Source organism: Clarias gariepinus, chromosome 12 (genome assembly GCF_024256425.1).
Source record: "Clarias gariepinus isolate MV-2021 ecotype Netherlands chromosome 12, CGAR_prim_01v2, whole genome shotgun sequence".
NCBI classification, from domain to species: Eukaryota; Metazoa; Chordata; class Actinopteri; order Siluriformes; family Clariidae; genus Clarias; species Clarias gariepinus.
In genome coordinates this window covers 2,600,435-2,608,662 of record NC_071111.1, presented here as the reverse complement: position 1 = coordinate 2,608,662, position 8,228 = coordinate 2,600,435, and the positions used below count along the sequence as shown (strand labels likewise).

Below are 8,228 nucleotides of genomic sequence, written 5' to 3'. Positions count from 1 at the left end.
GGTCCAAGGTGCCACATACAACATAAACTAACACTAACTAACTAACTAACTAACTAACTAACTAACTAACTAACTAAGAAACCTAATTATCTGACTAGCTGAGGCAAAACAGATTAACATTATAAATGAACAGAAACTATATAAGTTCTATAGAGAAAAGACAACATAAAGTAAAGGACCCTGGACACCCTGGACACCCTGGACACGGTCCCAGTCCATCACAGGACACAAGCACACACACAGTCTCTCTCACACTATTATTTCATAACCATAATTAAAAGTATTTGATACATTTGACTATAAAATAATATATTATAAAATATATATATTACACACTCTAAAAAATAAAACTGTGCTGTACTCAATTTTTTTGGTGAAACATTTTTACACTTAAAAATATTGAGTAAATATAAAAATATATAAAAATCATGTAAAATATACTTCATGAGTTGAGTACAAGTCAGTAAAAAAATTAAGTAGACCTGAATAACTATATTTAGTACAATGATGTAAAAAATTAAGTAAATGTAATGAAAATCAGAAGTTAATGCAAAGTGAAAATGAGTAAAATAATTGAGTACATATAATTGAAATGGAAGGTAGAAAATACTGAATATTATACTATTATTTAACAAACAAATGTGCTACATTTACTAAATATTTTAACTAAATGAAAAAAAAACAATACACACATTACCATTTTAATTAAACATTTATTTGCCAAATTTGACAAGACATGAAGTCTAAATTCAACCTGGTTTACATGCAAATGACATGTAACAAGATCATAAACAAAGAGCTGAATTTATCTTATTAGTAAACAGTTTCAGAAACAATACTTCTGCCACAAGTATTATACAGTTAACATGTGGAAAGTAGACTTTTGTATTCGAATCTAATGAGTCACATTTTTACATCTGAAAGATTGCACACCTTCACACTCTTCAGTTTCCTGCAAACTGTGGGATCCATACAAATGTGTGTGCAGACCTTCTCAAATCTTAAAGAAGCAATGACAGTCTAAATGAAGACAGGAGACTAAATATCCATGACCAACAGTACCATGCTTCACTCGATAATGATCGAAATTCCTTTTGATGATACGACAAATGCACAGTTTACACCGCCATCCCATAATGCTGGCACCTAAAAAGGAACAATAGTATACAAGTACGTACAAGTGTGACTGTTAATATAAAGTCTACCAGACTGGTAAAATAGTACTTCTGTTCAAATACATACTTTTTGGACTAATATACATCATGATCTACGATACACTGATCTACGAGTGGTGTTTAAGTCAAAGCGGGACTTGTGATGAAAATTCTCTAAAACGAAGACGTAAAATTGATTTGATTTTACGTAGCCCTTTGCTGGTAAAATTCCGGTGAACATTCCAGTGGAATGCTTTTACACAAAACGGACTGCTTTGATCACCAAAGGCATTTTGCTCTTACAGAACAATGCAAAACCTCATACATAGAAAAAAATAGAGAGAGAAATAAAGGTGGTGTTCTGTTATTCTGCACAATCAATGGTCCCGCTTTGACTTGAACATCCCTTGTACATGTTTTTGTCCCTTGTATAAAAATGATACCCAACTTTATTTATGCATGACTATCAACTATATCAATCTTTTACTTTGGTTAATGGAAATCTAGTATACTCGAGTGGAAAACTTGTATAGTCTAGACTTGTTATAGGTAAAGTGAAATATTTCAAGCCTTCTTTTAATTTCTATCTTTGATTCAATGGTTACACATTTAATACTTCTGTAACATTTAAAAAGTTGACATTTACCTCCTGTTTTATCTCTATTCAACTTCTCTTCATTAGTGGTGTTGGTGCTGTGAAAGAGATATAGAAAATATATAACATGTTTTACACAAAATCATTCAGTTTTAGTTTCATTTACTTACATATCAGAACATACATAACATATGAAATTTAAATATTTAAATTTCATATTACTTTCTCCCAATTCTGAGAGAAATGTTGTATTTTCACTAAATCTTTATATTTCATAGCTTTAGTTACTAGTACAGTACTTAGCACATTTATTTTATAACATCTGCTGCTGCGTGCTCAGTGTTTAATCATGTTAAAAACACTCATATACAGTAACGGATAAAACAGTACCAGAACCCGGACACTGCACCTCATTTCTGCTGTTTAAACCGGATTTGGTCCGCGTTTCCTCCTTAAAGTGTCGGAGTGACTGAGCAGACTCGCGGTTCAGTGTGTGAGGTGTGTAATGTTACACATGCGGTAATTATTTGAACATGTTAGTTTTATATCCTCGCCACAGTGGCGGTTGGCGGCGCAAAATCACCGCATTTGGCGGGAGAAATTTAAATATTGCGGCCCAACCGCCGCCGTTTACACCGAGAAACCCGGACATGCACGCGCTGCTGCTCGGTGTTAAATCTCTCCTTTTACACCAGAGTTTAAGTGTCTGTATTAAACGCGCTTTAGCTGAGCAGTTTGGTGGTTGGAACAAACAAGCTAAATCACAATGAACCCCAGGACTGGCCTGTTGCTAGCTATCGTTAGCTCTGGAGCTCGGCTGTGACAGGATTCAGAACAGTAACTCACACCCTATAAAGTTGTGTGTGCAGGCAGACAGAGTCATTATTACAGTAACTTGTGTTAGCTGTTTACTCACCAGGATTTGTAAGGAGTGTTCCAGAATGTTCCAGGTGCTTCATGTCCATTCTCACATCCTCACAGCCTTCTGGTCTCTGATGTTACACCAGACTTCCCATGAGCACTTGCAACTGGCAATTTACTCAATTAATTAAGTTTTTGTTGTTAAAAATAAAGAATATTGAGTTGGAATGAGTGATAGTTGTAGTTCTTGAAACTAATCAGTACAATTACTCCATTAACAGATATTTTGATTGAAATGTATCAAAAAATATTAAGTGCTTGTTAAAAATATAATTCAGTTAGTCAAATACTGATTTTTACTAGTGAAGTAAACTTAATATATAGTGTAAATTTAAGACAAAATTAATAGTTGTTTTTTTAGGCATTTATTTTGATTTGTCTAACTCAAACAATCATGTATGTGACTTTTAGAGATTTTTTTAAGGTAACATAACCTTTTTATAACTGTGAAATTTACAAGGCCACAGAATCATTTTTTAGAGTGCACATAAACCTTAAAATTGTTATTAACAATAATAAATTATTACAGTAGTGTATTGTTTATAACAGTCCACAAGATGGCAGTAAAGTACTTCTAACCTGACACTTCTGTTGGGTAAAATATGTTTTTCTGATGATTTTTTAAAACTTATTATTAAAAAAAAAAATTAATAGTACAATAAACAAAATACAATAATAAAAATAAATGATTCCTATGTGTTCGTAAAATTTGCAAGAAATACTTTAAAATGCCACAAAATTCATATGGTCCATCTACATCAACAAGGAATATGGAAGCAAATTAGCATCATAATTATTGGAATTAAATCAGCCTTTAAAAAACACATTTTGAAATTTAATCACTGTTAAATCATTAGTTTTAAAATGTAAATACTACTGAATTTATTAAACTGAAATATTTGACTTTAAAAAGCTTCATCTGTAAATTTATGTCCTCCGAAATTTACATGAAATTCTCATTAGTCCATTTCAACCTGTAAAAGTCCTGATTTTAATCCACATTTAATTCAATGTTCTAAAATTCAGAATATTCAAGCAGTAAAATTGAATAGAGTAAAAGCAATGTGAGGGCAGCGGCCCGGTCAGTGCACCTGCAGTGTGTTACACTCATTATATACTGTCAGATATTCTAGTCATTTTACTGTGATAAAGGAATTTAGTCAAAGTTTACTTACAGTCCTATGAGGCGCCGTATAGGGCTTAAATCAAACGTCACTCATGCACACACATATGAAACACTCACACATACATATAGTGGTGTGAAAAACTATTTCCTGATTTCTTATTCTTTTGCATGTTTGTCACACTTAAATGTTTCTGCTCAAATCCATTAACTATTAGTCAAAGATAACATAATTGAACACGAAATGCAGTTTTTAAATGAAGGTTTACATTATTAAGGGAGAAAAAAAACTCCAAATCTACATGGCCCTGTGTGAAAAAGTGATTGCCCCCTTGTTAAAAAATAACTTAACTGTGGTTTATCACACCTGAGTTCAATTTCTGTAGTCACCCCCAGGCCTGATTACTGCCACACCTGTTTCAATCAAGAAATCACTTAAATAGGAGCTACCTGACACAGAGAAGTAGACCAAAAGCACCTCAAAAGCTGGACATCATACCAAGATCCAAAGAAATTCAGGAACAAATGAGAACAAAAGTAATTAAGATCTATCAGTCTGGTAAAGGTTACAAAGCCATTTCTAAAGCTTTGGGACTCCAGCGAACCACAGTGAGAGCCATTATCCACAAATGGCAAAAACATGGAACAGTGGTGAACCTTTCCAGGAGTGGCCGGCCGACCAAAATTACCCCAAGAGCGCCGAGTGACAACTCATCCGAGAGGCCACGAAAGACCCCAGGACAACATCTAAAGAACTGCAGGCCTCACTTGCCTCAATTAAGGTCAGTGTTCATGACTCCACCATTAGAAAGAGACCGGGCAAAAACGGCCTGCATGGTAGATTTCCAAGGCGCAAACCACTTTTAAGCGAAAAGAACATTAAGGCTCATCTTAATTTTGCTAAAAAACATCTCAATGATTGCCAAGACTTTTGGGAAAATACCTTGTGGACCGACGAGACAAAAGTTGAACCTTTTGGAAGGTGCGTGTCCCGTTACATCTGGCGTAAAAGTAACACAGCATTTCAGAAAAAGAACATCATACCAACAGTAAAATATGGTGGTGGTAGTGTGATGGTCTGGGGTTGTTTTGCTGCTTCAGGACCTGGAAGGCTTGCTGTGATAGATGGAACCATGAATTCTACTGTCTACCAAAAAATCCTGAAGGAGAATGTTCGGCCATCTGTTCGTCAACTCAAGCTGAAGCGATCTTGGGTGCTGCAGCAGGACAATGACCCAAAACACACCAGCAAATCCACCTCTGAATGGCTGAAGAAAAACAAAATGAAGACTTTGGAGTGGCCTAGTCAAAGTCCTGACCTGAATCCTATTGAGATGTTGTGGCCTGACCTTAAAAAGGCGATTCATGCTAGAAAACCCTCAAATAAAGCTGAATTACAACAATTCTGCAAAGATGAGTGGGCCAAAATTCCTCCAGAGCGCTGAAAAAGACTCGTTGCAAGTTATCGCAAACGCTTGATTGCAGTTATTGCTGCTAAGGGTGGCCCAACCAGTTATTAAAGGGGTCAAATAGTTTTTCACACCACTGTATACTACTAACTGCTCAAACAACTACATATAAAATGCGCGCACACATACATACATACTTTCCGCACAGGCACGCACACACACACTCACACACACATACATACTTTCCGCACACACACACACACATACATACTTTTTGTGCACGTGCGCAAAGCCAACTGTAGCGGCGTAGGGAACGAGTGAACAACGGATCTTCAGTTTAGCGGAAAAGGGAATGGATAATTTCCTATAATATCGCTGGAGTGTGAAAAATTTTACTCGAAAAATAATTTATATTTTTATTATAATTATTATCGATGACATCATATAAATAGGACACAATAATTTACATTTTAATTTAATTAAGAAACCATTCGTATTATATAGGCTAGTAATCTGTAAAAATAAATAAATAAATAATACGTTAAATATTTTTTTATGGTATCAGTTTTTGTTTCAATAAATAATCTATATTTAATGTCTGTAGCGTGAAATTTCCACAGCAGCAGCGACAGGTATCCGAGGTGCTTGTGTTACCATGGTAACGCAAGGAGGAAGTGACGTTGCATGGTGTTCTGAATGGTGGAATTTTGTAGAGTGAAGTTCCCTTATCAGACATTTCCTGCGCAGGGAGTAGGGTGTAGGGAGTAGGGTGTAGGGAGTAGTAATTTCAATGTATATGAACTTCATTCTCTCGATTAGTAGCGTTTCTTAAATAGACCGTTAATGGACAGTTTAGAAGACAACGAGTGATTTATTTATCACCACAAAAGTAAGGGATATGGAGGGTCGGAACAATGTTTGTCCCGTGGAATTCCGATGAGTTAGTTATTGTTCATATTAGCGAAGGCGAGGAAACACATTTCACAAAACAGTATTTGTTTCTGTTGTAGGATGCGACATATTAGCCACAGATTCCGTGCTTCAATTTTCTTTTTGCAAATCATCACCTGCGTTTTCTGCCGCTGAAATATTCAGACATTATGTGGATAGTTCTGAATACGCCATGTGATTGAGCAGTGATGATACAAACCAGTACTACCATTCAGGGAGAATGAAGCGACAAGTCCGTCTACACTGAAATGCCTTCCGGTTACACTGAGAATCTCATAGGTGAATGTGCGAGAAGAGTTTGTATGTATGTGCGCGGAAAAGTATGTATGTATGTGCGCGCGCATTTCATATGTAGTTGTTTGAGCAGTTAGTAGTATATATGTATGTGTGAGTGTTTCATATATGTGTATGCAAGTGTTTCATATGTGTGTGCACCTCATACAGTTGGGTTAGTGAGCATGAGACCCAGACTTATGTTTTGTTACACACACACACACACACAGATAGAGTTACACAGTGGTGTCCAAAAGTATTGGGACAGCATACTCCATGTATTAGTTCTCTCTGTGCACAGAACAGGTGACGTCACCAGTTAGTTCAGGTCTGGGTGAAGAGTTGTGTTAATTATAATCAGCTGCTTTAGTTAATTGATGGAAACAATAAGTGTCAGGACTTTTAGTTTCTGAAGCCGGGGTGTCCACCTCTGTACAAAATGCCTAAAACTCAGGAATTACACATCCTACACATCCTGCCAAATCATTCCTAACTTTTAATTCCTAAAGTGATGGAAACAGCAGGTGAGAAGGTCATAAATGTAGTCTGGCAAAAATGGAGAATCTGCTACTAAAGTGTCTAAAAACCTTTTTATCCTTCTGTGTTTTAAACTGAACTTCAGCACTGAGGTAATTATTAGTCTAGGGTGCGACGTACCAGCATTATTACACTGAAAATGTCCAGGATAATAATTTATCAAAGTGATAATTCTGAAATGAGTCACTTTTTAAATATGGATAAGGCAAGTATTTAAGGGACAGTTAAACTATGTTCAGTAACACTAAAGTCACTGGGAAACTGATAGCACTTGTGGTGATTTAAATATAAATACTAATTGTCTGTAATTGGGGATGAAATGACACTTCAGAGTTTGTCAGTGTGATCTGACTGTGTGTAGCTGCATGAGTAGATTAAATCCTGGAGTAATCAGAGTGAGATGTGAGACTGGTGTGCAGGCGGGTGGATAAGGGGTGTGGGGGAAAAACACATGACTGTCTGGGAAAAACAAGACCATGTGGTGGAGAATCTGACAGCGTGGGAAAGGAAATGTCAAAGGGTGAAAGGGTCTTTGAACAGCGTGTGGACTGGCAGCGTGTAATTCTGACTCTGTGTCCAGCCGGATCCAGGAGGTTTTGAAGAATGAAGGATGTCGCACTAAATATCGTTGGTTTTATATGCTTTAAATTGCATATACCAGGTAACAATTATCTTATTTTTGCACTTAAATTTGACCTCATAATACAGTCTACAGTATATTATTAAGTGGTCCATTGTTTAATTTTCTTAATACCAGATTATTATAATTGTTGAAAGTTGTGGACTGTAAATGACCATTTAAACCCCCCAAGAACAGAAGTGGGACGTCGTCTTTACCTCCAGCAGTAGAGGGCAGTGTTGCCATAGATGGCTTATAAAAGTTTTACAAGGAAGAACTTTATTTAAGAAAATGTATAAGGGAAAACTCTTTAATGTTTATGTGTTGTTTCTTCCTTGATGTTAATTCTAATATGAACACTCCATTCTTATTTGTTTTACATTTGTGTTTGCGGTTTATATTACAGACTTTTCTCTTGAAGTTCATTAAAGGAAGTGTAGTGACACTGTTTGTGAATGTTTGCGCACTTTATACGTACTTTCCACTTTATGAGCGTCTGGCTGGTGGCACAAAGGAGCAGATATTAACTTGTATGATTAAAGCCTTTCTCCTCCCTCTCAGCTCCTGACTGATAAAGGGCACAAGCTACAGTTTTTGGTAGTTATATTTACATTTAGGCATTTGGCAGACATTTACATTTAGGCAT

General features: G+C 36.0%; 1 long non-coding RNA gene across 1 annotated transcript; it reads right to left on the bottom strand.

The window, feature by feature from the left end:
- Positions 1 to 1,118: 1,118 nt before the first annotated feature.
- LOC128533955 (uncharacterized) lies at positions 1,119 to 2,802 on the bottom strand. Its single transcript, XR_008361433.1, has 3 exons — positions 2,666 to 2,802; positions 1,801 to 1,847; positions 1,119 to 1,146 (listed from the first exon to the last, which is right to left on the bottom strand). It is a non-coding gene; the product is annotated as an uncharacterized LOC128533955 (long non-coding RNA).
- Positions 2,803 to 8,228: the final 5,426 nt, after the last annotated feature.